Genomic DNA, 27329 nt, shown 5'->3' with positions numbered 1-27329 from the left:
ATAGGCATAGTTTCCACTTTTCAAGAAAATCTGAGAATTTTGCTTGCCAAAAGGAGGAAATAAATGCCCTCTCTGAGGATCGAACTCAGGACCTTCAGATTATGAGACTGACGCGCTGCCTACTGCGCTAAGAAGGCTGCACACAAGCATCTCTAAACAAGACTATAGACCAGGAAGATAATCCAGGTGCGAGGCTTAAGGATTTTCCTGACTGAGACTTTATGCTGCAGTGTCAAGTGGGTTGACTTGGCAGACACTTACATTCAGGGTTTCCATGCATACAGTAAAACTTGGCATACAAGGGGATGTAGCTCAGTGGTAGAGCGCATGCTTTGCATGTATGAGGCCCCGGGTTCAATCCCCGGCATCTCCAGACTTTTGCCATGCTTATCTTGGATTTTGGCAGAAAACTAGGCTGGCTGTCAGTATTAAGGAAGAGATATGTCATGCAACTGGGATACGAACCCCACTTAAACTGTGAGACGTGTGCCTTGGAAAACCCCATGAAATGGGGCTATCTCATTTTTGATGCTTATAGAACCAAAGAATCTTACTTGTTTAAGCCATCAAAGTGATGATTAATCTTGGCAATCTTAATACATTTAGGATAGAAATCGGTGGCAGCCATCTTGGTCATTGGTAAGGGTTCTTCCTCTAAACCAGAGACTCTCTACAGTAGCTTCAAGAAAAACTGAATATGTTGCCTTTACTCTACTGATTTTTCCATTCTCTTTCCTTTCAAAAATGAACCCAAAATGCATGTTCTTGAAGCTGGGTGCGTGGTAATGACTCCCATAACTTTCTGTCATTTTTCTCACGGTTAAAGCCTTCCATCCATTTGCCACCAATGCTTCCTAAGGTCTTTGTATCAAAGTTCCTTTCCTTTCTGTAAAATTCATCATTGCGGCGCCCCTGCTTTTCACCAAGCCAAGACGGAACATCCACTTTGGTGTGAAATCCTCCTTTGAGGTGATAAGACGTAACTCACAGTGTGCTCTCAGAAGTGGTAGCTTTGAGAGGGAGCCGCGATTAATATTGATGATTTTCATCTGTCTGCTCCTGGTCCCCACCCCCCACAACCTTTCTTGAGCGAGAGGTAATTTCAGTGCTTTGAGCTTCTGCTACCCCTCCTTCGATAGCTCAGTTGGTAGAGCGGAGGACTGTAGCATTAATTCGGGCATCCTTAGGTCGCTGGTTCAAATCCGGCTCGAAGGATTTTGTGGTTTCATTTCCATGTCTTTTGCTGTTAATCAACAATACCTTCCGTTGATTATGAAAAAGTCCCCGAGCTTCGATAAATACTGGAAAAGAAGCGTACTCTATCTGCTTTCAAAGGGAATTGATGACATAGTCATCGCTAGGGGAGGCGTGAAGAACAGTAAAGGAAACCTGCTGATCAAAACTGCTACCAAAGCATTGCATTAGTACATGTATGCCCTTGGCAGACTTCCAATTGCATTGCACCACGGTAGCTGCTTGGCAGCCAATCACACTGTGACTTGCCTTCAATTTGAGTGTCCACCGATGGGCAAGAGGGCATAGCCAATGGAATCATCCCCCGAAAGGCTGAGCAAGCTGGAAAGTAGACCAACAGTTTACACATTTGGGGAAATCCTGAGAAGTTTTGCATTCCAAACTGAGCAAATAAAAGCCCTGCCGGAGAATCGAACCCTGATTGCACTAAGTATATGCTCCATGAAGACAGCCCTCACGTAAGGCGTGGGCAATTTCATGCCTGACACTTTACATTCTAGTCTCAAATCGAGACTTTGCAGTCCGTGGGCTCCAGAGTCTCCTTGCATCCAGCAAAACTTTAGAGGGCAGTGGAGGGGATGTAGCTCAGTGGTAGAGCGCATGCTTCGCATGTATGAGGCCCCGGGTTCAATCCCCGGCATCTCCAGGAGTCGCTGTTCTGTATCTCGGCTTTTTCCAGAAGGCTAGCCTGCCACCTTGTGGAAAGTTGAGGTTTCTCAGGCAGTTGGGGGGTCAGAACCCCACTCAAATAGGTTGCATTGAAAAATATTGTTTGAAATAGGCATAGTTTCCACTTTTCAAGAAAATCTGAGAATTTTGCTTGCCAAAAGGAGGAAATAAATGCCCTCTCTGAGGATCGAACTCAGGACCTTCAGATTATGAGACTGACGCGCTGCCTACTGCGCTAAGAAGGCTGCACACAAGCATCTCTAAACAAGACTATAGACCAGGAAGATAATCCAGGTGCGAGGCTTAAGGATTTTCCTGACTGAGACTTTATGCTGCAGTGTCAAGTGGGTTGACTTGGCAGACACTTACATTCAGGGTTTCCATGCATACAGTAAAACTTGGCATACAAGGGGATGTAGCTCAGTGGTAGAGCGCATGCTTTGCATGTATGAGGCCCCGGGTTCAATCCCCGGCATCTCCAGACTTTTGCCATGCTTATCTTGGATTTTGGCAGAAAACTAGGCTGGCTGTCAGTATTAAGGAAGAGATATGTCATGCAACTGGGATACGAACCCCACTTAAACTGTGAGACGTGTGCCTTGGAAAACCCCATGAAATGGGGCTATCTCATTTTTGATGCTTATAGAACCAAAGAATCTTACTTGTTTAAGCCATCAAAGTGATGATTAATCTTGGCAATCTTAATACATTTAGGATAGAAATCGGTGGCAGCCATCTTGGTCATTGGTAAGGGTTCTTCCTCTAAACCAGAGACTCTCTACAGTAGCTTCAAGAAAAACTGAATATGTTGCCTTTACTCTACTGATTTTTCCATTCTCTTTCCTTTCAAAAATGAACCCAAAATGCATGTTCTTGAAGCTGGGTGCGTGGTAATGACTCCCATAACTTTCTGTCATTTTTCTCACGGTTAAAGCCTTCCATCCATTTGCCACCAATGCTTCCTAAGGTCTTTGTATCAAAGTTCCTTTCCTTTCTGTAAAATTCATCATTGCGGCGCCCCTGCTTTTCACCAAGCCAAGACGGAACATCCACTTTGGTGTGAAATCCTCCTTTGAGGTGATAAGACGTAACTCACAGTGTGCTCTCAGAAGTGGTAGCTTTGAGAGGGAGCCGCGATTAATATTGATGATTTTCATCTGTCTGCTCCTGGTCCCCACCCCCCACAACCTTTCTTGAGCGAGAGGTAATTTCAGTGCTATGAGCTTCTGCTACCCCTCCTTCGATAGCTCAGTTGGTAGAGCGGAGGACTGTAGCATTAATTCGGGCATCCTTAGGTCGCTGGTTCAAATCCGGCTCGAAGGATTTTGTGGTTTCATTTCCATGTCTTTTGCTGTTAATCAACAATACCTTCCGTTGATTATGAAAAAGTCCCCGAGCTTCGATAAATACTGGAAAAGAAGCGTACTCTATCTGCTTTCAAAGGGAATTGATGACATAGTCATCGCTAGGGGAGGCGTGAAGAACAGTAAAGGAAACCTGCTGATCAAAACTGCTACCAAAGCATTGCATTAGTACATGTATGCCCTTGGCAGACTTCCAATTGCATTGCACCACGGTAGCTGCTTGGCAGCCAATCACACTGTGACTTGCCTTCAATTTGAGTGTCCACCGATGGGCAAGAGGGCATAGCCAATGGAATCATCCCCCGAAAGGCTGAGCAAGCTGGAAAGTAGACCAACAGTTTACACATTTGGGGAAATCCTGAGAAGTTTTGCATTCCAAACTGAGCAAATAAAAGCCCTGCCGGAGAATCGAACCCTGATTGCACTAAGTATATGCTCCATGAAGACAGCCCTCACGTAAGGCGTGGGCAATTTCATGCCTGACACTTTACATTCTAGTCTCAAATCGAGACTTTGCAGTCCGTGGGCTCCAGAGTCTCCTTGCATCCAGCAAAACTTTAGAGGGCAGTGGAGGGGATGTAGCTCAGTGGTAGAGCGCATGCTTCGCATGTATGAGGCCCCGGGTTCAATCCCCGGCATCTCCAGGAGTCGCTGTTCTGTATCTCGGCTTTTTCCAGAAGGCTAGCCTGCCACCTTGTGGAAAGTTGAGGTTTCTCAGGCAGTTGGGGGGTCAGAACCCCACTCAAATAGGTTGCATTGAAAAATATTGTTTGAAATAGGCATAGTTTCCACTTTTCAAGAAAATCTGAGAATTTTGCTTGCCAAAAGGAGGAAATAAATGCCCTCTCTGAGGATCGAACTCAGGACCTTCAGATTATGAGACTGACGCGCTGCCTACTGCGCTAAGAAGGCTGCACACAAGCATCTCTAAACAAGACTATAGACCAGGAAGATAATCCAGGTGCGAGGCTTAAGGATTTTCCTGACTGAGACTTTATGCTGCAGTGTCAAGTGGGTTGACTTGGCAGACACTTACATTCAGGGTTTCCATGCATACAGTAAAACTTGGCATACAAGGGGATGTAGCTCAGTGGTAGAGCGCATGCTTTGCATGTATGAGGCCCCGGGTTCAATCCCCGGCATCTCCAGACTTTTGCCATGCTTATCTTGGATTTTGGCAGAAAACTAGGCTGGCTGTCAGTATTAAGGAAGAGATATGTCATGCAACTGGGATACGAACCCCACTTAAACTGTGAGACGTGTGCCTTGGAAAACCCCATGAAATGGGGCTATCTCATTTTTGATGCTTATAGAACCAAAGAATCTTACTTGTTTAAGCCATCAAAGTGATGATTAATCTTGGCAATCTTAATACATTTAGGATAGAAATCGGTGGCAGCCATCTTGGTCATTGGTAAGGGTTCTTCCTCTAAACCAGAGACTCTCTACAGTAGCTTCAAGAAAAACTGAATATGTTGCCTTTACTCTACTGATTTTTCCATTCTCTTTCCTTTCAAAAATGAACCCAAAATGCATGTTCTTGAAGCTGGGTGCGTGGTAATGACTCCCATAACTTTCTGTCATTTTTCTCACGGTTAAAGCCTTCCATCCATTTGCCACCAATGCTTCCTAAGGTCTTTGTATCAAAGTTCCTTTCCTTTCTGTAAAATTCATCATTGCGGCGCCCCTGCTTTTCACCAAGCCAAGACGGAACATCCACTTTGGTGTGAAATCCTCCTTTGAGGTGATAAGACGTAACTCACAGTGTGCTCTCAGAAGTGGTAGCTTTGAGAGGGAGCCGCGATTAATATTGATGATTTTCATCTGTCTGCTCCTGGTCCCCACCCCCCACAACCTTTCTTGAGCGAGAGGTAATTTCAGTGCTATGAGCTTCTGCTACCCCTCCTTCGATAGCTCAGTTGGTAGAGCGGAGGACTGTAGCATTAATTCGGGCATCCTTAGGTCGCTGGTTCAAATCCGGCTCGAAGGATTTTGTGGTTTCATTTCCATGTCTTTTGCTGTTAATCAACAATACCTTCCGTTGATTATGAAAAAGTCCCCGAGCTTCGATAAATACTGGAAAAGAAGCGTACTCTATCTGCTTTCAAAGGGAATTGATGACATAGTCATCGCTAGGGGAGGCGTGAAGAACAGTAAAGGAAACCTGCTGATCAAAACTGCTACCAAAGCATTGCATTAGTACATGTATGCCCTTGGCAGACTTCCAATTGCATTGCACCACGGTAGCTGCTTGGCAGCCAATCACACTGTGACTTGCCTTCAATTTGAGTGTCCACCGATGGGCAAGAGGGCATAGCCAATGGAATCATCCCCCGAAAGGCTGAGCAAGCTGGAAAGTAGACCAACAGTTTACACATTTGGGGAAATCCTGAGAAGTTTTGCATTCCAAACTGAGCAAATAAAAGCCCTGCCGGAGAATCGAACCCTGATTGCACCAAGTATATGCTCCATGAAGACAGCCCTCACGTAAGGCGTGGGCAATTTCATGCCTGACACTTTACATTCTAGTCTCAAATCGAGACTTTGCAGTCCGTGGGCTCCAGAGTCTCCTTGCATCCAGCAAAACTTTAGAGGGCAGTGGAGGGGATGTAGCTCAGTGGTAGAGCGCATGCTTCGCATGTATGAGGCCCCGGGTTCAATCCCCGGCATCTCCAGGAGTCGCTGTTCTGTATCTCGGCTTTTTCCAGAAGGCTAGCCTGCCACCTTGTGGAAAGTTGAGGTTTCTCAGGCAGTTGGGGGGTCAGAACCCCACTCAAATAGGTTGCATTGAAAAATATTGTTTGAAATAGGCATAGTTTCCACTTTTCAAGAAAATCTGAGAATTTTGCTTGCCAAAAGGAGGAAATAAATGCCCTCTCTGAGGATCGAACTCAGGACCTTCAGATTATGAGACTGACGCGCTGCCTACTGCGCTAAGAAGGCTGCACACAAGCATCTCTAAACAAGACTATAGACCAGGAAGATAATCCAGGTGCGAGGCTTAAGGATTTTCCTGACTGAGACTTTATGCTGCAGTGTCAAGTGGGTTGACTTGGCAGACACTTACATTCAGGGTTTCCATGCATACAGTAAAACTTGGCATACAAGGGGATGTAGCTCAGTGGTAGAGCGCATGCTTTGCATGTATGAGGCCCCGGGTTCAATCCCCGGCATCTCCAGACTTTTGCCATGCTTATCTTGGATTTTGGCAGAAAACTAGGCTGGCTGTCAGTATTAAGGAAGAGATATGTCATGCAACTGGGATACGAACCCCACTTAAACTGTGAGACGTGTGCCTTGGAAAACCCCATGAAATGGGGCTATCTCATTTTTGATGCTTATAGAACCAAAGAATCTTACTTGTTTAAGCCATCAAAGTGATGATTAATCTTGGCAATCTTAATACATTTAGGATAGAAATCGGTGGCAGCCATCTTGGTCATTGGTAAGGGTTCTTCCTCTAAACCAGAGACTCTCTACAGTAGCTTCAAGAAAAACTGAATATGTTGCCTTTACTCTACTGATTTTTCCATTCTCTTTCCTTTCAAAAATGAACCCAAAATGCATGTTCTTGAAGCTGGGTGCGTGGTAATGACTCCCATAACTTTCTGTCATTTTTCTCACGGTTAAAGGCTTCCATCCATTTGCCACCAATGCTTCCTAAGGTCTTTGTATCAAAGTTCCTTTCCTTTCTGTAAAATTCATCATTGCGGCGCCCCTGCTTTTCACCAAGCCAAGACGGAACATCCACTTTGGTGTGAAATCCTCCTTTGAGGTGATAAGACGTAACTCACAGTGTGCTCTCAGAAGTGGTAGCTTTGAGAGGGAGCCGCGATTAATATTGATGATTTTCATCTGTCTGCTCCTGGTCCCCACCCCCCACAACCTTTCTTGAGCGAGAGGTAATTTCAGTGCTATGAGCTTCTGCTACCCCTCCTTCGATAGCTCAGTTGGTAGAGCGGAGGACTGTAGCATTAATTCGGGCATCCTTAGGTCGCTGGTTCAAATCCGGCTCGAAGGATTTTGTGGTTTCATTTCCATGTCTTTTGCTGTTAATCAACAATACCTTCCGTTGATTATGAAAAAGTCCCCGAGCTTCGATAAATACTGGAAAAGAAGCGTACTCTATCTGCTTTCAAAGGGAATTGATGACATAGTCATCGCTAGGGGAGGCGTGAAGAACAGTAAAGGAAACCTGCTGATCAAAACTGCTACCAAAGCATTGCATTAGTACATGTATGCCCTTGGCAGACTTCCAATTGCATTGCACCACGGTAGCTGCTTGGCAGCCAATCACACTGTGACTTGCCTTCAATTTGAGTGTCCACCGATGGGCAAGAGGGCATAGCCAATGGAATCATCCCCCGAAAGGCTGAGCAAGCTGGAAAGTAGACCAACAGTTTACACATTTGGGGAAATCCTGAGAAGTTTTGCATTCCAAACTGAGCAAATAAAAGCCCTGCCGGAGAATCGAACCCTGATTGCACTAAGTATATGCTCCATGAAGACAGCCCTCACGTAAGGCGTGGGCAATTTCATGCCTGACACTTTACATTCTAGTCTCAAATCGAGACTTTGCAGTCCGTGGGCTCCAGAGTCTCCTTGCATCCAGCAAAACTTTAGAGGGCAGTGGAGGGGATGTAGCTCAGTGGTAGAGCGCATGCTTCGCATGTATGAGGCCCCGGGTTCAATCCCCGGCATCTCCAGGAGTCGCTGTTCTGTATCTCGGCTTTTTCCAGAAGGCTAGCCTGCCACCTTGTGGAAAGTTGAGGTTTCTCAGGCAGTTGGGGGGTCAGAACCCCACTCAAATAGGTTGCATTGAAAAATATTGTTTGAAATAGGCATAGTTTCCACTTTTCAAGAAAATCTGAGAATTTTGCTTGCCAAAAGGAGGAAATAAATGCCCTCTCTGAGGATCGAACTCAGGACCTTCAGATTATGAGACTGACGCGCTGCCTACTGCGCTAAGAAGGCTGCACACAAGCATCTCTAAACAAGACTATAGACCAGGAAGATAATCCAGGTGCGAGGCTTAAGGATTTTCCTGACTGAGACTTTATGCTGCAGTGTCAAGTGGGTTGACTTGGCAGACACTTACATTCAGGGTTTCCATGCATACAGTAAAACTTGGCATACAAGGGGATGTAGCTCAGTGGTAGAGCGCATGCTTTGCATGTATGAGGCCCCGGGTTCAATCCCCGGCATCTCCAGACTTTTGCCATGCTTATCTTGGATTTTGGCAGAAAACTAGGCTGGCTGTCAGTATTAAGGAAGAGATATGTCATGCAACTGGGATACGAACCCCACTTAAACTGTGAGACGTGTGCCTTGGAAAACCCCATGAAATGGGGCTATCTCATTTTTGATGCTTATAGAACCAAAGAATCTTACTTGTTTAAGCCATCAAAGTGATGATTAATCTTGGCAATCTTAATACATTTAGGATAGAAATCGGTGGCAGCCATCTTGGTCATTGGTAAGGGTTCTTCCTCTAAACCAGAGACTCTCTACAGTAGCTTCAAGAAAAACTGAATATGTTGCCTTTACTCTACTGATTTTTCCATTCTCTTTCCTTTCAAAAATGAACCCAAAATGCATGTTCTTGAAGCTGGGTGAGTGGTAATGACTCCCATAACTTTCTGTCATTTTTCTCACGGTTAAAGGCTTCCATCCATTTGCCACCAATGCTTCCTAAGGTCTTTGTATCAAAGTTCCTTTCCTTTCTGTAAAATTCATCATTGCGGCGCCCCTGCTTTTCACCAAGCCAAGACGGAACATCCACTTTGGTGTGAAATCCTCCTTTGAGGTGATAAGACGTAACTCACAGTGTGCTCTCAGAAGTGGTAGCTTTGAGAGGGAGCCGCGATTAATATTGATGATTTTCATCTGTCTGCTCCTGGTCCCCACCCCCCACAACCTTTCTTGAGCGAGAGGTAATTTCAGTGCTATGAGCTTCTGCTACCCCTCCTTCGATAGCTCAGTTGGTAGAGCGGAGGACTGTAGCATTAATTCGGGCATCCTTAGGTCGCTGGTTCAAATCCGGCTCGAAGGATTTTGTGGTTTCATTTCCATGTCTTTTGCTGTTAATCAACAATACCTTCCGTTGATTATGAAAAAGTCCCCGAGCTTCGATAAATACTGGAAAAGAAGCGTACTCTATCTGCTTTCAAAGGGAATTGATGACATAGTCATCGCTAGGGGAGGCGTGAAGAACAGTAAAGGAAACCTGCTGATCAAAACTGCTACCAAAGCATTGCATTAGTACATGTATGCCCTTGGCAGACTTCCAATTGCATTGCACCACGGTAGCTGCTTGGCAGCCAATCACACTGTGACTTGCCTTCAATTTGAGTGTCCACCGATGGGCAAGAGGGCATAGCCAATGGAATCATCCCCCGAAAGGCTGAGCAAGCTGGAAAGTAGACCAACAGTTTACACATTTGGGGAAATCCTGAGAAGTTTTGCATTCCAAACTGAGCAAATAAAAGCCCTGCCGGAGAATCGAACCCTGATTGCACTAAGTATATGCTCCATGAAGACAGCCCTCACGTAAGGCGTGGGCAATTTCATGCCTGACACTTTACATTCTAGTCTCAAATCGAGACTTTGCAGTCCGTGGGCTCCAGAGTCTCCTTGCATCCAGCAAAACTTTAGAGGGCAGTGGAGGGGATGTAGCTCAGTGGTAGAGCGCATGCTTCGCATGTATGAGGCCCCGGGTTCAATCCCCGGCATCTCCAGGAGTCGCTGTTCTGTATCTCGGCTTTTTCCAGAAGGCTAGCCTGCCACCTTGTGGAAAGTTGAGGTTTCTCAGGCAGTTGGGGGGTCAGAACCCCACTCAAATAGGTTGCATTGAAAAATATTGTTTGAAATAGGCATAGTTTCCACTTTTCAAGAAAATCTGAGAATTTTGCTTGCCAAAAGGAGGAAATAAATGCCCTCTCTGAGGATCGAACTCAGGACCTTCAGATTATGAGACTGACGCGCTGCCTACTGCGCTAAGAAGGCTGCACACAAGCATCTCTAAACAAGACTATAGACCAGGAAGATAATCCAGGTGCGAGGCTTAAGGATTTTCCTGACTGAGACTTTATGCTGCAGTGTCAAGTGGGTTGACTTGGCAGACACTTACATTCAGGGTTTCCATGCATACAGTAAAACTTGGCATACAAGGGGATGTAGCTCAGTGGTAGAGCGCATGCTTTGCATGTATGAGGCCCCGGGTTCAATCCCCGGCATCTCCAGACTTTTGCCATGCTTATCTTGGATTTTGGCAGAAAACTAGGCTGGCTGTCAGTATTAAGGAAGAGATATGTCATGCAACTGGGATACGAACCCCACTTAAACTGTGAGACGTGTGCCTTGGAAAACCCCATGAAATGGGGCTATCTCATTTTTGATGCTTATAGAACCAAAGAATCTTACTTGTTTAAGCCATCAAAGTGATGATTAATCTTGGCAATCTTAATACATTTAGGATAGAAATCGGTGGCAGCCATCTTGGTCATTGGTAAGGGTTCTTCCTCTAAACCAGAGACTCTCTACAGTAGCTTCAAGAAAAACTGAATATGTTGCCTTTACTCTACTGATTTTTCCATTCTCTTTCCTTTCAAAAATGAACCCAAAATGCATGTTCTTGAAGCTGGGTGCGTGGTAATGACTCCCATAACTTTCTGTCATTTTTCTCACGGTTAAAGCCTTCCATCCATTTGCCACCAATGCTTCCTAAGGTCTTTGTATCAAAGTTCCTTTCCTTTCTGTAAAATTCATCATTGCGGCGCCCCTGCTTTTCACCAAGCCAAGACGGAACATCCACTTTGGTGTGAAATCCTCCTTTGAGGTGATAAGACGTAACTCACAGTGTGCTCTCAGAAGTGGTAGCTTTGAGAGGGAGCCGCGATTAATATTGATGATTTTCATCTGTCTGCTCCTGGTCCCCACCCCCCACAACCTTTCTTGAGCGAGAGGTAATTTCAGTGCTATGAGCTTCTGCTACCCCTCCTTCGATAGCTCAGTTGGTAGAGCGGAGGACTGTAGCATTAATTCGGGCATCCTTAGGTCGCTGGTTCAAATCCGGCTCGAAGGATTTTGTGGTTTCATTTCCATGTCTTTTGCTGTTAATCAACAATACCTTCCGTTGATTATGAAAAAGTCCCCGAGCTTCGATAAATACTGGAAAAGAAGCGTACTCTATCTGCTTTCAAAGGGAATTGATGACATAGTCATCGCTAGGGGAGGCGTGAAGAACAGTAAAGGAAACCTGCTGATCAAAACTGCTACCAAAGCATTGCATTAGTACATGTATGCCCTTGGCAGACTTCCAATTGCATTGCACCACGGTAGCTGCTTGGCAGCCAATCACACTGTGACTTGCCTTCAATTTGAGTGTCCACCGATGGGCAAGAGGGCATAGCCAATGGAATCATCCCCCGAAAGGCTGAGCAAGCTGGAAAGTAGACCAACAGTTTACACATTTGGGGAAATCCTGAGAAGTTTTGCATTCCAAACTGAGCAAATAAAAGCCCTGCCGGAGAATCGAACCCTGATTGCACTAAGTATATGCTCCATGAAGACAGCCCTCACGTAAGGCGTGGGCAATTTCATGCCTGACACTTTACATTCTAGTCTCAAATCGAGACTTTGCAGTCCGTGGGCTCCAGAGTCTCCTTGCATCCAGCAAAACTTTAGAGGGCAGTGGAGGGGATGTAGCTCAGTGGTAGAGCGCATGCTTCGCATGTATGAGGCCCCGGGTTCAATCCCCGGCATCTCCAGGAGTCGCTGTTCTGTATCTCGGCTTTTTCCAGAAGGCTAGCCTGCCACCTTGTGGAAAGTTGAGGTTTCTCAGGCAGTTGGGGGGTCAGAACCCCACTCAAATAGGTTGCATTGAAAAATATTGTTTGAAATAGGCATAGTTTCCACTTTTCAAGAAAATCTGAGAATTTTGCTTGCCAAAAGGAGGAAATAAATGCCCTCTCTGAGGATCGAACTCAGGACCTTCAGATTATGAGACTGACGCGCTGCCTACTGCGCTAAGAAGGCTGCACACAAGCATCTCTAAACAAGACTATAGACCAGGAAGATAATCCAGGTGCGAGGCTTAAGGATTTTCCTGACTGAGACTTTATGCTGCAGTGTCAAGTGGGTTGACTTGGCAGACACTTACATTCAGGGTTTCCATGCATACAGTAAAACTTGGCATACAAGGGGATGTAGCTCAGTGGTAGAGCGCATGCTTTGCATGTATGAGGCCCCGGGTTCAATCCCCGGCATCTCCAGACTTTTGCCATGCTTATCTTGGATTTTGGCAGAAAACTAGGCTGGCTGTCAGTATTAAGGAAGAGATATGTCATGCAACTGGGATACGAACCCCACTTAAACTGTGAGACGTGTGCCTTGGAAAACCCCATGAAATGGGGCTATCTCATTTTTGATGCTTATAGAACCAAAGAATCTTACTTGTTTAAGCCATCAAAGTGATGATTAATCTTGGCAATCTTAATACATTTAGGATAGAAATCGGTGGCAGCCATCTTGGTCATTGGTAAGGGTTCTTCCTCTAAACCAGAGACTCTCTACAGTAGCTTCAAGAAAAACTGAATATGTTGCCTTTACTCTACTGATTTTTCCATTCTCTTTCCTTTCAAAAATGAACCCAAAATGCATGTTCTTGAAGCTGGGTGCGTGGTAATGACTCCCATAACTTTCTGTCATTTTTCTCACGGTTAAAGGCTTCCATCCATTTGCCACCAATGCTTCCTAAGGTCTTTGTATCAAAGTTCCTTTCCTTTCTGTAAAATTCATCATTGCGGCGCCCCTGCTTTTCACCAAGCCAAGACGGAACATCCACTTTGGTGTGAAATCCTCCTTTGAGGTGATAAGACGTAACTCACAGTGTGCTCTCAGAAGTGGTAGCTTTGAGAGGGAGCCGCGATTAATATTGATGATTTTCATCTGTCTGCTCCTGGTCCCCACCCCCCACAACCTTTCTTGAGCGAGAGGTAATTTCAGTGCTATGAGCTTCTGCTACCCCTCCTTCGATAGCTCAGTTGGTAGAGCGGAGGACTGTAGCATTAATTCGGGCATCCTTAGGTCGCTGGTTCAAATCCGGCTCGAAGGATTTTGTGGTTTCATTTCCATGTCTTTTGCTGTTAATCAACAATACCTTCCGTTGATTATGAAAAAGTCCCCGAGCTTCGATAAATACTGGAAAAGAAGCGTACTCTATCTGCTTTCAAAGGGAATTGATGACATAGTCATCGCTAGGGGAGGCGTGAAGAACAGTAAAGGAAACCTGCTGATCAAAACTGCTACCAAAGCATTGCATTAGTACATGTATGCCCTTGGCAGACTTCCAATTGCATTGCACCACGGTAGCTGCTTGGCAGCCAATCACACTGTGACTTGCCTTCAATTTGAGTGTCCACCGATGGGCAAGAGGGCATAGCCAATGGAATCATCCCCCGAAAGGCTGAGCAAGCTGGAAAGTAGACCAACAGTTTACACATTTGGGGAAATCCTGAGAAGTTTTGCATTCCAAACTGAGCAAATAAAAGCCCTGCCGGAGAATCGAACCCTGATTGCACTAAGTATATGCTCCATGAAGACAGCCCTCACGTAAGGCGTGGGCAATTTCATGCCTGACACTTTACATTCTAGTCTCAAATCGAGACTTTGCAGTCCGTGGGCTCCAGAGTCTCCTTGCATCCAGCAAAACTTTAGAGGGCAGTGGAGGGGATGTAGCTCAGTGGTAGAGCGCATGCTTCGCATGTATGAGGCCCCGGGTTCAATCCCCGGCATCTCCAGGAGTCGCTGTTCTGTATCTCGGCTTTTTCCAGAAGGCTAGCCTGCCACCTTGTGGAAAGTTGAGGTTTCTCAGGCAGTTGGGGGGTCAGAACCCCACTCAAATAGGTTGCATTGAAAAATATTGTTTGAAATAGGCATAGTTTCCACTTTTCAAGAAAATCTGAGAATTTTGCTTGCCAAAAGGAGGAAATAAATGCCCTCTCTGAGGATCGAACTCAGGACCTTCAGATTATGAGACTGACGCGCTGCCTACTGCGCTAAGAAGGCTGCACACAAGCATCTCTAAACAAGACTATAGACCAGGAAGATAATCCAGGTGCGAGGCTTAAGGATTTTCCTGACTGAGACTTTATGCTGCAGTGTCAAGTGGGTTGACTTGGCAGACACTTACATTCAGGGTTTCCATGCATACAGTAAAACTTGGCATACAAGGGGATGTAGCTCAGTGGTAGAGCGCATGCTTTGCATGTATGAGGCCCCGGGTTCAATCCCCGGCATCTCCAGACTTTTGCCATGCTTATCTTGGATTTTGGCAGAAAACTAGGCTGGCTGTCAGTATTAAGGAAGAGATATGTCATGCAACTGGGATACGAACCCCACTTAAACTGTGAGACGTGTGCCTTGGAAAACCCCATGAAATGGGGCTATCTCATTTTTGATGCTTATAGAACCAAAGAATCTTACTTGTTTAAGCCATCAAAGTGATGATTAATCTTGGCAATCTTAATACATTTAGGATAGAAATCGGTGGCAGCCATCTTGGTCATTGGTAAGGGTTCTTCCTCTAAACCAGAGACTCTCTACAGTAGCTTCAAGAAAAACTGAATATGTTGCCTTTACTCTACTGATTTTTCCATTCTCTTTCCTTTCAAAAATGAACCCAAAATGCATGTTCTTGAAGCTGGGTGCGTGGTAATGACTCCCATAACTTTCTGTCATTTTTCTCACGGTTAAAGCCTTCCATCCATTTGCCACCAATGCTTCCTAAGGTCTTTGTATCAAAGTTCCTTTCCTTTCTGTAAAATTCATCATTGCGGCGCCCCTGCTTTTCACCAAGCCAAGACGGAACATCCACTTTGGTGTGAAATCCTCCTTTGAGGTGATAAGACGTAACTCACAGTGTGCTCTCAGAAGTGGTAGCTTTGAGAGGGAGCCGCGATTAATATTGATGATTTTCATCTGTCTGCTCCTGGTCCCCACCCCCCACAACCTTTCTTGAGCGAGAGGTAATTTCAGTGCTATGAGCTTCTGCTACCCCTCCTTCGATAGCTCAGTTGGTAGAGCGGAGGACTGTAGCATTAATTCGGGCATCCTTAGGTCGCTGGTTCAAATCCGGCTCGAAGGATTTTGTGGTTTCATTTCCATGTCTTTTGCTGTTAATCAACAATACCTTCCGTTGATTATGAAAAAGTCCCCGAGCTTCGATAAATACTGGAAAAGAAGCGTACTCTATCTGCTTTCAAAGGGAATTGATGACATAGTCATCGCTAGGGGAGGCGTGAAGAACAGTAAAGGAAACCTGCTGATCAAAACTGCTACCAAAGCATTGCATTAGTACATGTATGCCCTTGGCAGACTTCCAATTGCATTGCACCACGGTAGCTGCTTGGCAGCCAATCACACTGTGACTTGCCTTCAATTTGAGTGTCCACCGATGGGCAAGAGGGCATAGCCAATGGAATCATCCCCCGAAAGGCTGAGCAAGCTGGAAAGTAGACCAACAGTTTACACATTTGGGGAAATCCTGAGAAGTTTTGCATTCCAAACTGAGCAAATAAAAGCCCTGCCGGAGAATCGAACCCTGATTGCACTAAGTATATGCTCCATGAAGACAGCCCTCACGTAAGGCGTGGGCAATTTCATGCCTGACACTTTACATTCTAGTCTCAAATCGAGACTTTGCAGTCCGTGGGCTCCAGAGTCTCCTTGCATCCAGCAAAACTTTAGAGGGCAGTGGAGGGGATGTAGCTCAGTGGTAGAGCGCATGCTTCGCATGTATGAGGCCCCGGGTTCAATCCCCGGCATCTCCAGGAGTCGCTGTTCTGTATCTCGGCTTTTTCCAGAAGGCTAGCCTGCCACCTTGTGGAAAGTTGAGGTTTCTCAGGCAGTTGGGGGGTCAGAACCCCACTCAAATAGGTTGCATTGAAAAATATTGTTTGAAATAGGCATAGTTTCCACTTTTCAAGAAAATCTGAGAATTTTGCTTGCCAAAAGGAGGAAATAAATGCCCTCTCTGAGGATCGAACTCAGGACCTTCAGATTATGAGACTGACGCGCTGCCTACTGCGCTAAGAAGGCTGCACACAAGCATCTCTAAACAAGACTATAGACCAGGAAGATAATCCAGGTGCGAGGCTTAAGGATTTTCCTGACTGAGACTTTATGCTGCAGTGTCAAGTGGGTTGACTTGGCAGACACTTACATTCAGGGTTTCCATGCATACAGTAAAACTTGGCATACAAGGGGATGTAGCTCAGTGGTAGAGCGCATGCTTTGCATGTATGAGGCCCCGGGTTCAATCCCCGGCATCTCCAGACTTTTGCCATGCTTATCTTGGATTTTGGCAGAAAACTAGGCTGGCTGTCAGTATTAAGGAAGAGATATGTCATGCAACTGGGATACGAACCCCACTTAAACTGTGAGACGTGTGCCTTGGAAAACCCCATGAAATGGGGCTATCTCATTTTTGATGCTTATAGAACCAAAGAATCTTACTTGTTTAAGCCATCAAAGTGATGATTAATCTTGGCAATCTTAATACATTTAGGATAGAAATCGGTGGCAGCCATCTTGGTCATTGGTAAGGGTTCTTCCTCTAAACCAGAGACTCTCTACAGTAGCTTCAAGAAAAACTGAATATGTTGCCTTTACTCTACTGATTTTTCCATTCTCTTTCCTTTCAAAAATGAACCCAAAATGCATGTTCTTGAAGCTGGGTGCGTGGTAATGACTCCCATAACTTTCTGTCATTTTTCTCACGGTTAAAGCCTTCCATCCATTTGCCACCAATGCTTCCTAAGGTCTTTGTATCAAAGTTCCTTTCCTTTCTGTAAAATTCATCATTGCGGCGCCCCTGCTTTTCACCAAGCCAAGACGGAACATCCACTTTGGTGTGAAATCCTCCTTTGAGGTGATAAGACGTAACTCACAGTGTGCTCTCAGAAGTGGTAGCTTTGAGAGGGAGCCGCGATTAATATTGATGATTTTCATCTGTCTGCTCCTGGTCCCCACCCCCCACAACCTTTCTTGAGCGAGAGGTAATTTCAGTGCTATGAGCTTCTGCTACCCCTCCTTCGATAGCTCAGTTGGTAGAGCGGAGGACTGTAGCATTAATTCGGGCATCCTTAGGTCGCTGGTTCAAATCCGGCTCGAAGGATTTTGTGGTTTCATTTCCATGTCTTTTGCTGTTAATCAACAATACCTTCCGTTGATTATGAAAAAGTCCCCGAGCTTCGATAAATACTGGAAAAGAAGCGTACTCTATCTGCTTTCAAAGGGAATTGATGACATAGTCATCGCTAGGGGAGGCGTGAAGAACAGTAAAGGAAACCTGCTGATCAAAACTGCTACCAAAGCATTGCATTAGTACATGTATGCCCTTGGCAGACTTCCAATTGCATTGCACCACGGTAGCTGCTTGGCAGCCAATCACACTGTGACTTGCCTTCAATTTGAGTGTCCACCGATGGGCAAGAGGGCATAGCCAATGGAATCATCCCCCGAAAGGCTGAGCAAGCTGGAAAGTAGACCAACAGTTTACACATTTGGGGAAATCCTGAGAAGTTTTGCATTCCAAACTGAGCAAATAAAAGCCCTGCCGGAGAATCGAACCCTGATTGCACTAAGTATATGCTCCATGAAGACAGCCCTCACGTAAGGCGTGGGCAATTTCATGCCTGACACTTTACATTCTAGTCTCAAATCGAGACTTTGCAGTCCGTGGGCTCCAGAGTCTCCTTGCATCCAGCAAAACTTTAGAGGGCAGTGGAGGGGATGTAGCTCAGTGGTAGAGCGCATGCTTCGCATGTATGAGGCCCCGGGTTCAATCCCCGGCATCTCCAGGAGTCGCTGTTCTGTATCTCGGCTTTTTCCAGAAGGCTAGCCTGCCACCTTGTGGAAAGTTGAGGTTTCTCAGGCAGTTGGGGGGTCAGAACCCCACTCAAATAGGTTGCATTGAAAAATATTGTTTGAAATAGGCATAGTTTCCACTTTTCAAGAAAATCTGAAAATTTTGCTTGCCAAAAGGAGGAAATAAATGCCCTCTCTGAGGATCGAACTCAGGACCTTCAGATTATGAGACTGACGCGCTGCCTACTGCGCTAAGAAGGCTGCACACAAGCATCTCTAAACAAGACTATAGACCAGGAAGATAATCCAGGTGCGAGGCTTAAGGATTTTCCTGACTGAGACTTTATGCTGCAGTGTCAAGTGGGTTGACTTGGCAGACACTTACATTCAGGGTTTCCATGCATACAGTAAAACTTGGCATACAAGGGGATGTAGCTCAGTGGTAGAGCGCATGCTTTGCATGTATGAGGCCCCGGGTTCAATCCCCGGCATCTCCAGACTTTTGCCATGCTTATCTTGGATTTTGGCAGAAAACTAGGCTGGCTGTCAGTATTAAGGAAGAGATATGTCATGCAACTGGGATACGAACCCCACTTAAACTGTGAGACGTGTGCCTTGGAAAACCCCATGAAATGGGGCTATCTCATTTTTGATGCTTATAGAACCAAAGAATCTTACTTGTTTAAGCCATCAAAGTGATGATTAATCTTGGCAATCTTAATACATTTAGGATAGAAATCGGTGGCAGCCATCTTGGTCATTGGTAAGGGTTCTTCCTCTAAACCAGAGACTCTCTACAGTAGCTTCAAGAAAAACTGAATATGTTGCCTTTACTCTACTGATTTTTCCATTCTCTTTCCTTTCAAAAATGAACCCAAAATGCATGTTCTTGAAGCTGGGTGCGTGGTAATGACTCCCATAACTTTCTGTCATTTTTCTCACGGTTAAAGCCTTCCATCCATTTGCCACCAATGCTTCCTAAGGTCTTTGTATCAAAGTTCCTTTCCTTTCTGTAAAATTCATCATTGCGGCGCCCCTGCTTTTCACCAAGCCAAGACGGAACATCCACTTTGGTGTGAAATCCTCCTTTGAGGTGATAAGACGTAACTCACAGTGTGCTCTCAGAAGTGGTAGCTTTGAGAGGGAGCCGCGATTAATATTGATGATTTTCATCTGTCTGCTCCTGGTCCCCACCCCCCACAACCTTTCTTGAGCGAGAGGTAATTTCAGTGCTATGAGCTTCTGCTACCCCTCCTTCGATAGCTCAGTTGGTAGAGCGGAGGACTGTAGCATTAATTCGGGCATCCTTAGGTTGCTGGTTCAAATCCGGCTCGAAGGATTTTGTGGTTTCATTTCCATGTCTTTTGCTGTTAATCAACAATACCTTCCGTTGATTATGAAAAAGTCCCCGAGCTTCGATAAATACTGGAAAAGAAGCGTACTCTATCTGCTTTCAAAGGGAATTGATGACATAGTCATCGCTAGGGGAGGCGTGAAGAACAGTAATGGAAACCTGCTGATCAAAACTGCTACCAAAGCATTGCATTAGTACATGTATGCCCTTGGCAGACTTCCAATTGCATTGCACCACGGTAGCTGCTTGGCAGCCAATCACACTGTGACTTGCCTTCAATTTGAGTGTCCACCGATGGGCAAGAGGGCATAGCCAATGGAATCATCCCCCGAAAGGCTGAGCAAGCTGGAAAGTAGACCAACAGTTTACACATTTGGGGAAATCCTGAGAAGTTTTGCATTCCAAACTGAGCAAATAAAAGCCCTGCCGGAGAATCGAACCCTGATTGCACTAAGTATATGCTCCATGAAGACAGCCCTCACGTAAGGCGTGGGCAATTTCATCCCTGACACTTTACATTCTAGTCTCAAATCGAGACTTTGCAGTCCGTGGGCTCCAGAGTCTCCTTGCATCCAGCAAAACTTTAGAGGGCAGTGGAGGGGATGTAGCTCAGTGGTAGAGCGCATGCTTCGCATGTATGAGGCCCCGGGTTCAATCCCCGGCATCTCCAGGAGTCGCTGTTCTGTATCTCGGCTTTTTCCAGAAGGCTAGCCTGCCACCTTGTGGAAAGTTGAGGTTTCTCAGGCAGTTGGGGGGTCAGAACCCCACTTAAATAGGTTGCATTGAAAAATATTGTTTGAAATAGGCATAGTTTCCACTTTTCAAGAAAATCTGAGAATTTTGCTTGCCAAAAGGAGGAAATAAATGCCCTCTCTGAGGATCGAACTCAGGACCTTCAGATTATGAGACTGACGCGCTGCCTACTGCGCTAAGAAGGCTGCACACAAGCATCTCTAAACAAGACTATAGACCAGGAAGATAATCCAGGTGCGAGGCTTAAGGATTTTCCTGACTGAGACTTTATGCTGCAGTGTCAAGTGGGTTGACTTGGCAGACACTTACATTCAGGGTTTCCATGCATACAGTAAAACTTGGCATACAAGGGGATGTAGCTCAGTGGTAGAGCGCATGCTTTGCATGTATGAGGCCCCGGGTTCAATCCCCGGCATCTCCAGACTTTTGCCATGCTTATCTTGGATTTTGGCAGAAAACTAGGCTGGCTGTCAGTATTAAGGAAGAGATATGTCATGCAACTGGGATACGAACCCCACTTAAACTGTGAGACGTGTGCCTTGGAAAACCCCATGAAATGGGGCTATCTCATTTTTGATGCTTATAGAACCAAAGAATCTTACTTGTTTAAGCCATCAAAGTGATGATTAATCTTGGCAATCTTAATACATTTAGGATAGAAATCGGTGGCAGCCATCTTGGTCATTGGTAAGGGTTCTTCCTCTAAACCAGAGACTCTCTACAGTAGCTTCAAGAAAAACTGAATATGTTGCCTTTACTCTACTGATTTTTCCATTCTCTTTCCTTTCAAAAATGAACCCAAAATGCATGTTCTTGAAGCTGGGTGCGTGGTAATGACTCCCATAACTTTCTGTCATTTTTCTCACGGTTAAAGCCTTCCATCCATTTGCCACCAATGCTTCCTAAGGTCTTTGTATCAAAGTTCCTTTCCTTTCTGTAAAATTCATCATTGCGGCGCCCCTGCTTTTCACCAAGCCAAGACGGAACATCCACTTTGGTGTGAAATCCTCCTTTGAGGTGATAAGACGTAACTCACAGTGTGCTCTCAGAAGTGGTAGCTTTGAGAGGGAGCCGCGATTAATATTGATGATTTTCATCTGTCTGCTCCTGGTCCCCACCCCCCACAACCTTTCTTGAGCGAGAGGTAATTTCAGTGCTATGAGCTTCTGCTACCCCTCCTTCGATAGCTCAGTTGGTAGAGCGGAGGACTGTAGCATTAATTCGGGCATCCTTAGGTCGCTGGTTCAAATCCGGCTCGAAGGATTTTGTGGTTTCATTTCCATGTCTTTTGCTGTTAATCAACAATACCTTCCGTTGATTATGAAAAAGTCCCCGAGCTTCGATAAATACTGGAAAAGAAGCGTACTCTATCTGCTTTCAAAGGGAATTGATGACATAGTCATCGCTAGGGGAGGCGTGAAGAACAGTAAAGGAAACCTGCTGATCAAAACTGCTACCAAAGCATTGCATTAGTACATGTATGCCCTTGGCAGACTTCCAATTGCATTGCACCACGGTAGCTGCTTGGCAGCCAATCACACTGTGACTTGCCTTCAATTTGAGTGTCCACCGATGGGCAAGAGGGCATAGCCAATGGAATCATCCCCCGAAAGGCTGAGCAAGCTGGAAAGTAGACCAACAGTTTACACATTTGGGGAAATCCTGAGAAGTTTTGCATTCCAAACTGAGCAAATAAAAGCCCTGCCGGAGAATCGAACCCTGATTGCACTAAGTATATGCTCCATGAAGACAGCCCTCACGTAAGGCGTGGGCAATTTCATGCCTGACACTTTACATTCTAGTCTCAAATCGAGACTTTGCAGTCCGTGGGCTCCAGAGTCTCCTTGCATCCAGCAAAACTTTAGAGGGCAGTGGAGGGGATGTAGCTCAGTGGTAGAGCGCATGCTTCGCATGTATGAGGCCCCGGGTTCAATCCCCGGCATCTCCAGGAGTCGCTGTTCTGTATCTCGGCTTTTTCCAGAAGGCTAGCCTGCCACCTTGTGGAAAGTTGAGGTTTCTCAGGCAGTTGGGGGGTCAGAACCCCACTCAAATAGGTTGCATTGAAAAATATTGTTTGAAATAGGCATAGTTTCCACTTTTCAAGAAAATCTGAGAATTTTGCTTGCCAAAAGGAGGAAATAAATGCCCTCTCTGAGGATCGAACTCAGGACCTTCAGATTATGAGACTGACGCGCTGCCTACTGCGCTAAGAAGGCTGCACACAAGCATCTCTAAACAAGACTATAGACCAGGAAGATAATCCAGGTGCGAGGCTTAAGGATTTTCCTGACTGAGACTTTATGCTGCAGTGTCAAGTGGGTTGACTTGGCAGACACTTACATTCAGGGTTTCCATGCATACAGTAAAACTTGGCATACAAGGGGATGTAGCTCAGTGGTAGAGCGCATGCTTTGCATGTATGAGGCCCCGGGTTCAATCCCCGGCATCTCCAGACTTTTGCCATGCTTATCTTGGATTTTGGCAGAAAACTAGGCTGGCTGTCAGTATTAAGGAAGAGATATGTCATGCAACTGGGATACGAACCCCACTTAAACTGTGAGACGTGTGCCTTGGAAAACCCCATGAAATGGGGCTATCTCATTTTTGATGCTTATAGAACCAAAGAATCTTACTTGTTTAAGCCATCAAAGTGATGATTAATCTTGGCAATCTTAATACATTTAGGATAGAAATCGGTGGCAGCCATCTTGGTCATTGGTAAGGGTTCTTCCTCTAAACCAGAGACTCTCTACAGTAGCTTCAAGAAAAACTGAATATGTTGCCTTTACTCTACTGATTTTTCCATTCTCTTTCCTTTCAAAAATGAACCCAAAATGCATGTTCTTGAAGCTGGGTGCGTGGTAATGACTCCCATAACTTTCTGTCATTTTTCTCACGGTTAAAGCCTTCCATCCATTTGCCACCAATGCTTCCTAAGGTCTTTGTATCAAAGTTCCTTTCCTTTCTGTAAAATTCATCATTGCGGCGCCCCTGCTTTTCACCAAGCCAAGACGGAACATCCACTTTGGTGTGAAATCCTCCTTTGAGGTGATAAGACGTAACTCACAGTGTGCTCTCAGAAGTGGTAGCTTTGAGAGGGAGCCGCGATTAATATTGATGATTTTCATCTGTCTGCTCCTGGTCCCCACCCCCCACAACCTTTCTTGAGCGAGAGGTAATTTCAGTGCTTTGAGCTTCTGCTACCCCTCCTTCGATAGCTCAGTTGGTAGAGCGGAGGACTGTAGCATTAATTCGGGCATCCTTAGGTTGCTGGTTCAAATCCGGCTCGAAGGATTTTGTGGTTTCATTTCCATGTCTTTTGCTGTTAATCAACAATACCTTCCGTTGATTATGAAAAAGTCCCCGAGCTTCGATAAATACTGGAAAAGAAGCGTACTCTATCTGCTTTCAAAGGGAATTGATGACATAGTCATCGCTAGGGGAGGCGTGAAGAACAGTAATGGAAACCTGCTGATCAAAACTGCTACCAAAGCATTGCATTAGTACATGTATGCCCTTGGCAGACTTCCAATTGCATTGCACCACGGTAGCTGCTTGGCAGCCAATCACACTGTGACTTGCCTTCAATTTGAGTGTCCACCGATGGGCAAGAGGGCATAGCCAATGGAATCATCCCCCGAAAGGCTGAGCAAGCTGGAAAGTAGACCAACAGTTTACACATTTGGGGAAATCCTGAGAAGTTTTGCATTCCAAACTGAGCAAATAAAAGCCCTGCCGGAGAATCGAACCCTGATTGCACTAAGTATATGCTCCATGAAGACAGCCCTCACGTAAGGCGTGGGCAATTTCATCCCTGACACTTTACATTCTAGTCTCAAATCGAGACTTTGCAGTCCGTGGGCTCCAGAGTCTCCTTGCATCCAGCAAAACTTTAGAGGGCAGTGGAGGGGATGTAGCTCAGTGGTAGAGCGCATGCTTCGCATGTATGAGGCCCCGGGTTCAATCCCCGGCATCTCCAGGAGTCGCTGTTCTGTATCTCGGCTTTTTCCAGAAGGCTAGCCTGCCACCTTGTGGAAAGTTGAGGTTTCTCAGGCAGTTGGGGGGTCAGAACCCCACTTAAATAGGTTGCATTGAAAAATATTGTTTGAAATAGGCATAGTTTCCACTTTTCAAGAAAATCTGAGAATTTTGCTTGCCAAAAGGAGGAAATAAATGCCCTCTCTGAGGATCGAACTCAGGACCTTCAGATTATGAGACTGACGCGCTGCCTACTGCGCTAAGAAGGCTGCACACAAGCATCTCTAAACAAGACTATAGACCAGGAAGATAATCCAGGTGCGAGGCTTAAGGATTTTCCTGACTGAGACTTTATGCTGCAGTGTCAAGTGGGTTGACTTGGCAGACACTTACATTCAGGGTTTCCATGCATACAGTAAAACTTGGCATACAAGGGGATGTAGCTCAGTGGTAGAGCGCATGCTTTGCATGTATGAGGCCCCGGGTTCAATCCCCGGCATCTCCAGACTTTTGCCATGCTTATCTTGGATTTTGGCAGAAAACTAGGCTGGCTGTCAGTATTAAGGAAGAGATATGTCATGCAACTGGGATACGAACCCCACTTAAACTGTGAGACGTGTGCCTTGGAAAACCCCATGAAATGGGGCTATCTCATTTTTGATGCTTATAGAACCAAAGAATCTTACTTGTTTAAGCCATCAAAGTGATGATTAATCTTGGCAATCTTAATACATTTAGGATAGAAATCGGTGGCAGCCATCTTGGTCATTGGTAAGGGTTCTTCCTCTAAACCAGAGACTCTCTACAGTAGCTTCAAGAAAAACTGAATATGTTGCCTTTACTCTACTGATTTTTCCATTCTCTTTCCTTTCAAAAATGAACCCAAAATGCATGTTCTTGAAGCTGGGTGCGTGGTAATGACTCCCATAACTTTCTGTCATTTTTCTCACGGTTAAAGCCTTCCATCCATTTGCCACCAATGCTTCCTAAGGTCTTTGTATCAAAGTTCCTTTCCTTTCTGTAAAATTCATCATTGCGGCGCCCCTGCTTTTCACCAAGCCAAGACGGAACATCCACTTTGGTGTGAAATCCTCCTTTGAGGTGATAAGACGTAACTCACAGTGTGCTCTCAGAAGTGGTAGCTTTGAGAGGGAGCCGCGATTAATATTGATGATTTTCATCTGTCTGCTCCTGGTCCCCACCCCCCACAACCTTTCTTGAGCGAGAGGTAATTTCAGTGCTATGAGCTTCTGCTACCCCTCCTTCGATAGCTCAGTTGGTAGAGCGGAGGACTGTAGCATTAATTCGGGCATCCTTAGGTCGCTGGTTCAAATCCGGCTCGAAGGATTTTGTGGTTTCATTTCCATGTCTTTTGCTGTTAATCAACAATACCTTCCGTTGATTATGAAAAAGTCCCCGAGCTTCGATAAATACTGGAAAAGAAGCGTACTCTATCTGCTTTCAAAGGGAATTGATGACATAGTCATCGCTAGGGGAGGCGTGAAGAACAGTAAAGGAAACCTGCTGATCAAAACTGCTACCAAAGCATTGCATTAGTACATGTATGCCCTTGGCAGACTTCCAATTGCATTGCACCACGGTAGCTGCTTGGCAGCCAATCACACTGTGACTTGCCTTCAATTTGAGTGTCCACCGATGGGCAAGAGGGCATAGCCAATGGAATCATCCCCCGAAAGGCTGAGCAAGCTGGAAAGTAGACCAACAGTTTACACATTTGGGGAAATCCTGAGAAGTTTTGCATTCCAAACTGAGCAAATAAAAGCCCTGCCGGAGAATCGAACCCTGATTGCACTAAGTATATGCTCCATGAAGACAGCCCTCACGTAAGGCGTGGGCAATTTCATGCCTGACACTTTACATTCTAGTCTCAAATCGAGACTTTGCAGTCCGTGGGCTCCAGAGTCTCCTTGCATCCAGCAAAACTTTAGAGGGCAGTGGAGGGGATGTAGCTCAGTGGTAGAGCGCATGCTTCGCATGTATGAGGCCCCGGGTTCAATCCCCGGCATCTCCAGGAGTCGCTGTTCTGTATCTCGGCTTTTTCCAGAAGGCTAGCCTGCCACCTTGTGGAAAGTTGAGGTTTCTCAGGCAGTTGGGGGGTCAGAACCCCACTCAAATAGGTTGCATTGAAAAATATTGTTTGAAATAGGCATAGTTTCCACTTTTCAAGAAAATCTGAGAATTTTGCTTGCCAAAAGGAGGAAATAAATGCCCTCTCTGAGGATCGAACTCAGGACCTTCAGATTATGAGACTGACGCGCTGCCTACTGCGCTAAGAAGGCTGCACACAAGCATCTCTAAACAAGACTATAGACCAGGAAGATAATCCAGGTGCGAGGCTTAAGGATTTTCCTGACTGAGACTTTATGCTGCAGTGTCAAGTGGGTTGACTTGGCAGACACTTACATTCAGGGTTTCCATGCATACAGTAAAACTTGGCATACAAGGGGATGTAGCTCAGTGGTAGAGCGCATGCTTTGCATGTATGAGGCCCCGGGTTCAATCCCCGGCATCTCCAGACTTTTGCCATGCTTATCTTGGATTTTGGCAGAAAACTAGGCTGGCTGTCAGTATTAAGGAAGAGATATGTCATGCAACTGGGATACGAACCCCACTTAAACTGTGAGACGTGTGCCTTGGAAAACCCCATGAAATGGGGCTATCTCATTTTTGATGCTTATAGAACCAAAGAATCTTACTTGTTTAAGCCATCAAAGTGATGATTAATCTTGGCAATCTTAATACATTTAGGATAGAAATCGGTGGCAGCCATCTTGGTCATTGGTAAGGGTTCTTCCTCTAAACCAGAGACTCTCTACAGTAGCTTCAAGAAAAACTGAATATGTTGCCTTTACTCTACTGATTTTTCCATTCTCTTTCCTTTCAAAAATGAACCCAAAATGCATGTTCTTGAAGCTGGGTGCGTGGTAATGACTCCCATAACTTTCTGTCATTTTTCTCACGGTTAAAGCCTTCCATCCATTTGCCACCAATGCTTCCTAAGGTCTTTGTATCAAAGTTCCTTTCCTTTCTGTAAAATTCATCATTGCGGCGCCCCTGCTTTTCACCAA

At 45.5% G+C, this 27329-nt stretch overlaps 54 non-coding genes across 54 annotated transcripts; 40 read left to right on the top strand and 14 right to left on the bottom strand.

Moving 5' to 3' along the window:
- Nucleotides 1-64: 64 nt before the first annotated feature.
- Nucleotides 65-137, bottom strand: TRNAM-CAU (transfer RNA methionine (anticodon CAU)). The gene has a single exon. It is a non-coding gene; the product is annotated as a tRNA-Met (tRNA).
- A 164-nt stretch (nt 138-301) lies between these two features.
- TRNAA-UGC (transfer RNA alanine (anticodon UGC)) lies at nt 302-373 on the top strand. Its single transcript has one exon. It is a non-coding gene; the product is annotated as a tRNA-Ala (tRNA).
- Nucleotides 374-1129: 756 nt separating this feature from the next.
- TRNAY-GUA (transfer RNA tyrosine (anticodon GUA)) lies at nt 1130-1215 on the top strand. The gene is given in 2 exon segments: nt 1130-1166; nt 1180-1215. It is a non-coding gene; the product is annotated as a tRNA-Tyr (tRNA).
- Nucleotides 1216-1828: 613 nt separating this feature from the next.
- On the top strand, nt 1829-1900 carry TRNAA-CGC (transfer RNA alanine (anticodon CGC)). Its single transcript has one exon. It is a non-coding gene; the product is annotated as a tRNA-Ala (tRNA).
- Nucleotides 1901-2095: 195 nt separating this feature from the next.
- TRNAM-CAU (transfer RNA methionine (anticodon CAU)) lies at nt 2096-2168 on the bottom strand. The gene has a single exon. It is a non-coding gene; the product is annotated as a tRNA-Met (tRNA).
- Nucleotides 2169-2332: 164 nt separating this feature from the next.
- Nucleotides 2333-2404, top strand: TRNAA-UGC (transfer RNA alanine (anticodon UGC)). The gene has a single exon. It is a non-coding gene; the product is annotated as a tRNA-Ala (tRNA).
- A 756-nt stretch (nt 2405-3160) lies between these two features.
- Nucleotides 3161-3246, top strand: TRNAY-GUA (transfer RNA tyrosine (anticodon GUA)). Its single transcript is given in 2 exon segments — nt 3161-3197; nt 3211-3246. It is a non-coding gene; the product is annotated as a tRNA-Tyr (tRNA).
- A 613-nt stretch (nt 3247-3859) lies between these two features.
- Nucleotides 3860-3931, top strand: TRNAA-CGC (transfer RNA alanine (anticodon CGC)). The gene has a single exon. It is a non-coding gene; the product is annotated as a tRNA-Ala (tRNA).
- Nucleotides 3932-4126: 195 nt separating this feature from the next.
- On the bottom strand, nt 4127-4199 carry TRNAM-CAU (transfer RNA methionine (anticodon CAU)). Its single transcript has one exon. It is a non-coding gene; the product is annotated as a tRNA-Met (tRNA).
- A 164-nt stretch (nt 4200-4363) lies between these two features.
- On the top strand, nt 4364-4435 carry TRNAA-UGC (transfer RNA alanine (anticodon UGC)). The gene has a single exon. It is a non-coding gene; the product is annotated as a tRNA-Ala (tRNA).
- A 756-nt stretch (nt 4436-5191) lies between these two features.
- Nucleotides 5192-5277, top strand: TRNAY-GUA (transfer RNA tyrosine (anticodon GUA)). Its single transcript is given in 2 exon segments — nt 5192-5228; nt 5242-5277. It is a non-coding gene; the product is annotated as a tRNA-Tyr (tRNA).
- A 613-nt stretch (nt 5278-5890) lies between these two features.
- TRNAA-CGC (transfer RNA alanine (anticodon CGC)) lies at nt 5891-5962 on the top strand. Its single transcript has one exon. It is a non-coding gene; the product is annotated as a tRNA-Ala (tRNA).
- Nucleotides 5963-6157: 195 nt separating this feature from the next.
- TRNAM-CAU (transfer RNA methionine (anticodon CAU)) lies at nt 6158-6230 on the bottom strand. The gene has a single exon. It is a non-coding gene; the product is annotated as a tRNA-Met (tRNA).
- A 164-nt stretch (nt 6231-6394) lies between these two features.
- TRNAA-UGC (transfer RNA alanine (anticodon UGC)) lies at nt 6395-6466 on the top strand. The gene has a single exon. It is a non-coding gene; the product is annotated as a tRNA-Ala (tRNA).
- Nucleotides 6467-7222: 756 nt separating this feature from the next.
- On the top strand, nt 7223-7308 carry TRNAY-GUA (transfer RNA tyrosine (anticodon GUA)). The gene is given in 2 exon segments: nt 7223-7259; nt 7273-7308. It is a non-coding gene; the product is annotated as a tRNA-Tyr (tRNA).
- A 613-nt stretch (nt 7309-7921) lies between these two features.
- TRNAA-CGC (transfer RNA alanine (anticodon CGC)) lies at nt 7922-7993 on the top strand. The gene has a single exon. It is a non-coding gene; the product is annotated as a tRNA-Ala (tRNA).
- Nucleotides 7994-8188: 195 nt separating this feature from the next.
- On the bottom strand, nt 8189-8261 carry TRNAM-CAU (transfer RNA methionine (anticodon CAU)). The gene has a single exon. It is a non-coding gene; the product is annotated as a tRNA-Met (tRNA).
- A 164-nt stretch (nt 8262-8425) lies between these two features.
- On the top strand, nt 8426-8497 carry TRNAA-UGC (transfer RNA alanine (anticodon UGC)). Its single transcript has one exon. It is a non-coding gene; the product is annotated as a tRNA-Ala (tRNA).
- A 756-nt stretch (nt 8498-9253) lies between these two features.
- Nucleotides 9254-9339, top strand: TRNAY-GUA (transfer RNA tyrosine (anticodon GUA)). The gene is given in 2 exon segments: nt 9254-9290; nt 9304-9339. It is a non-coding gene; the product is annotated as a tRNA-Tyr (tRNA).
- A 613-nt stretch (nt 9340-9952) lies between these two features.
- Nucleotides 9953-10024, top strand: TRNAA-CGC (transfer RNA alanine (anticodon CGC)). Its single transcript has one exon. It is a non-coding gene; the product is annotated as a tRNA-Ala (tRNA).
- Nucleotides 10025-10219: 195 nt separating this feature from the next.
- Nucleotides 10220-10292, bottom strand: TRNAM-CAU (transfer RNA methionine (anticodon CAU)). Its single transcript has one exon. It is a non-coding gene; the product is annotated as a tRNA-Met (tRNA).
- Nucleotides 10293-10456: 164 nt separating this feature from the next.
- Nucleotides 10457-10528, top strand: TRNAA-UGC (transfer RNA alanine (anticodon UGC)). The gene has a single exon. It is a non-coding gene; the product is annotated as a tRNA-Ala (tRNA).
- Nucleotides 10529-11284: 756 nt separating this feature from the next.
- Nucleotides 11285-11370, top strand: TRNAY-GUA (transfer RNA tyrosine (anticodon GUA)). Its single transcript is given in 2 exon segments — nt 11285-11321; nt 11335-11370. It is a non-coding gene; the product is annotated as a tRNA-Tyr (tRNA).
- Nucleotides 11371-11983: 613 nt separating this feature from the next.
- Nucleotides 11984-12055, top strand: TRNAA-CGC (transfer RNA alanine (anticodon CGC)). The gene has a single exon. It is a non-coding gene; the product is annotated as a tRNA-Ala (tRNA).
- A 195-nt stretch (nt 12056-12250) lies between these two features.
- TRNAM-CAU (transfer RNA methionine (anticodon CAU)) lies at nt 12251-12323 on the bottom strand. The gene has a single exon. It is a non-coding gene; the product is annotated as a tRNA-Met (tRNA).
- A 164-nt stretch (nt 12324-12487) lies between these two features.
- TRNAA-UGC (transfer RNA alanine (anticodon UGC)) lies at nt 12488-12559 on the top strand. Its single transcript has one exon. It is a non-coding gene; the product is annotated as a tRNA-Ala (tRNA).
- Nucleotides 12560-13315: 756 nt separating this feature from the next.
- On the top strand, nt 13316-13401 carry TRNAY-GUA (transfer RNA tyrosine (anticodon GUA)). The gene is given in 2 exon segments: nt 13316-13352; nt 13366-13401. It is a non-coding gene; the product is annotated as a tRNA-Tyr (tRNA).
- Nucleotides 13402-14014: 613 nt separating this feature from the next.
- On the top strand, nt 14015-14086 carry TRNAA-CGC (transfer RNA alanine (anticodon CGC)). Its single transcript has one exon. It is a non-coding gene; the product is annotated as a tRNA-Ala (tRNA).
- Nucleotides 14087-14281: 195 nt separating this feature from the next.
- Nucleotides 14282-14354, bottom strand: TRNAM-CAU (transfer RNA methionine (anticodon CAU)). The gene has a single exon. It is a non-coding gene; the product is annotated as a tRNA-Met (tRNA).
- A 164-nt stretch (nt 14355-14518) lies between these two features.
- TRNAA-UGC (transfer RNA alanine (anticodon UGC)) lies at nt 14519-14590 on the top strand. The gene has a single exon. It is a non-coding gene; the product is annotated as a tRNA-Ala (tRNA).
- A 756-nt stretch (nt 14591-15346) lies between these two features.
- On the top strand, nt 15347-15432 carry TRNAY-GUA (transfer RNA tyrosine (anticodon GUA)). The gene is given in 2 exon segments: nt 15347-15383; nt 15397-15432. It is a non-coding gene; the product is annotated as a tRNA-Tyr (tRNA).
- A 613-nt stretch (nt 15433-16045) lies between these two features.
- Nucleotides 16046-16117, top strand: TRNAA-CGC (transfer RNA alanine (anticodon CGC)). The gene has a single exon. It is a non-coding gene; the product is annotated as a tRNA-Ala (tRNA).
- Nucleotides 16118-16312: 195 nt separating this feature from the next.
- On the bottom strand, nt 16313-16385 carry TRNAM-CAU (transfer RNA methionine (anticodon CAU)). The gene has a single exon. It is a non-coding gene; the product is annotated as a tRNA-Met (tRNA).
- Nucleotides 16386-16549: 164 nt separating this feature from the next.
- On the top strand, nt 16550-16621 carry TRNAA-UGC (transfer RNA alanine (anticodon UGC)). Its single transcript has one exon. It is a non-coding gene; the product is annotated as a tRNA-Ala (tRNA).
- A 756-nt stretch (nt 16622-17377) lies between these two features.
- On the top strand, nt 17378-17463 carry TRNAY-GUA (transfer RNA tyrosine (anticodon GUA)). Its single transcript is given in 2 exon segments — nt 17378-17414; nt 17428-17463. It is a non-coding gene; the product is annotated as a tRNA-Tyr (tRNA).
- A 613-nt stretch (nt 17464-18076) lies between these two features.
- On the top strand, nt 18077-18148 carry TRNAA-CGC (transfer RNA alanine (anticodon CGC)). The gene has a single exon. It is a non-coding gene; the product is annotated as a tRNA-Ala (tRNA).
- Nucleotides 18149-18343: 195 nt separating this feature from the next.
- TRNAM-CAU (transfer RNA methionine (anticodon CAU)) lies at nt 18344-18416 on the bottom strand. The gene has a single exon. It is a non-coding gene; the product is annotated as a tRNA-Met (tRNA).
- A 164-nt stretch (nt 18417-18580) lies between these two features.
- Nucleotides 18581-18652, top strand: TRNAA-UGC (transfer RNA alanine (anticodon UGC)). Its single transcript has one exon. It is a non-coding gene; the product is annotated as a tRNA-Ala (tRNA).
- A 756-nt stretch (nt 18653-19408) lies between these two features.
- TRNAY-GUA (transfer RNA tyrosine (anticodon GUA)) lies at nt 19409-19494 on the top strand. The gene is given in 2 exon segments: nt 19409-19445; nt 19459-19494. It is a non-coding gene; the product is annotated as a tRNA-Tyr (tRNA).
- Nucleotides 19495-20107: 613 nt separating this feature from the next.
- On the top strand, nt 20108-20179 carry TRNAA-CGC (transfer RNA alanine (anticodon CGC)). Its single transcript has one exon. It is a non-coding gene; the product is annotated as a tRNA-Ala (tRNA).
- Nucleotides 20180-20374: 195 nt separating this feature from the next.
- On the bottom strand, nt 20375-20447 carry TRNAM-CAU (transfer RNA methionine (anticodon CAU)). The gene has a single exon. It is a non-coding gene; the product is annotated as a tRNA-Met (tRNA).
- Nucleotides 20448-20611: 164 nt separating this feature from the next.
- Nucleotides 20612-20683, top strand: TRNAA-UGC (transfer RNA alanine (anticodon UGC)). The gene has a single exon. It is a non-coding gene; the product is annotated as a tRNA-Ala (tRNA).
- Nucleotides 20684-21439: 756 nt separating this feature from the next.
- On the top strand, nt 21440-21525 carry TRNAY-GUA (transfer RNA tyrosine (anticodon GUA)). Its single transcript is given in 2 exon segments — nt 21440-21476; nt 21490-21525. It is a non-coding gene; the product is annotated as a tRNA-Tyr (tRNA).
- A 613-nt stretch (nt 21526-22138) lies between these two features.
- TRNAA-CGC (transfer RNA alanine (anticodon CGC)) lies at nt 22139-22210 on the top strand. The gene has a single exon. It is a non-coding gene; the product is annotated as a tRNA-Ala (tRNA).
- Nucleotides 22211-22405: 195 nt separating this feature from the next.
- TRNAM-CAU (transfer RNA methionine (anticodon CAU)) lies at nt 22406-22478 on the bottom strand. Its single transcript has one exon. It is a non-coding gene; the product is annotated as a tRNA-Met (tRNA).
- A 164-nt stretch (nt 22479-22642) lies between these two features.
- TRNAA-UGC (transfer RNA alanine (anticodon UGC)) lies at nt 22643-22714 on the top strand. The gene has a single exon. It is a non-coding gene; the product is annotated as a tRNA-Ala (tRNA).
- A 756-nt stretch (nt 22715-23470) lies between these two features.
- On the top strand, nt 23471-23556 carry TRNAY-GUA (transfer RNA tyrosine (anticodon GUA)). Its single transcript is given in 2 exon segments — nt 23471-23507; nt 23521-23556. It is a non-coding gene; the product is annotated as a tRNA-Tyr (tRNA).
- A 613-nt stretch (nt 23557-24169) lies between these two features.
- TRNAA-CGC (transfer RNA alanine (anticodon CGC)) lies at nt 24170-24241 on the top strand. Its single transcript has one exon. It is a non-coding gene; the product is annotated as a tRNA-Ala (tRNA).
- Nucleotides 24242-24436: 195 nt separating this feature from the next.
- On the bottom strand, nt 24437-24509 carry TRNAM-CAU (transfer RNA methionine (anticodon CAU)). The gene has a single exon. It is a non-coding gene; the product is annotated as a tRNA-Met (tRNA).
- Nucleotides 24510-24673: 164 nt separating this feature from the next.
- Nucleotides 24674-24745, top strand: TRNAA-UGC (transfer RNA alanine (anticodon UGC)). Its single transcript has one exon. It is a non-coding gene; the product is annotated as a tRNA-Ala (tRNA).
- Nucleotides 24746-25501: 756 nt separating this feature from the next.
- Nucleotides 25502-25587, top strand: TRNAY-GUA (transfer RNA tyrosine (anticodon GUA)). Its single transcript is given in 2 exon segments — nt 25502-25538; nt 25552-25587. It is a non-coding gene; the product is annotated as a tRNA-Tyr (tRNA).
- Nucleotides 25588-26200: 613 nt separating this feature from the next.
- TRNAA-CGC (transfer RNA alanine (anticodon CGC)) lies at nt 26201-26272 on the top strand. Its single transcript has one exon. It is a non-coding gene; the product is annotated as a tRNA-Ala (tRNA).
- Nucleotides 26273-26467: 195 nt separating this feature from the next.
- Nucleotides 26468-26540, bottom strand: TRNAM-CAU (transfer RNA methionine (anticodon CAU)). The gene has a single exon. It is a non-coding gene; the product is annotated as a tRNA-Met (tRNA).
- Nucleotides 26541-26704: 164 nt separating this feature from the next.
- TRNAA-UGC (transfer RNA alanine (anticodon UGC)) lies at nt 26705-26776 on the top strand. The gene has a single exon. It is a non-coding gene; the product is annotated as a tRNA-Ala (tRNA).
- The last annotated feature ends 553 nt before the right edge of the window (nt 26777-27329 follow it).

Source organism: Lissotriton helveticus, chromosome 1_2, assembly GCF_964261635.1.
Source record: "Lissotriton helveticus chromosome 1_2, aLisHel1.1, whole genome shotgun sequence".
In the NCBI taxonomy this organism is placed as follows: Eukaryota; Metazoa; Chordata; class Amphibia; order Caudata; family Salamandridae; genus Lissotriton; species Lissotriton helveticus.
Note: the sequence above shows the minus strand (reverse complement) of the source record. Positions and strands in the feature narration are given on the sequence as shown.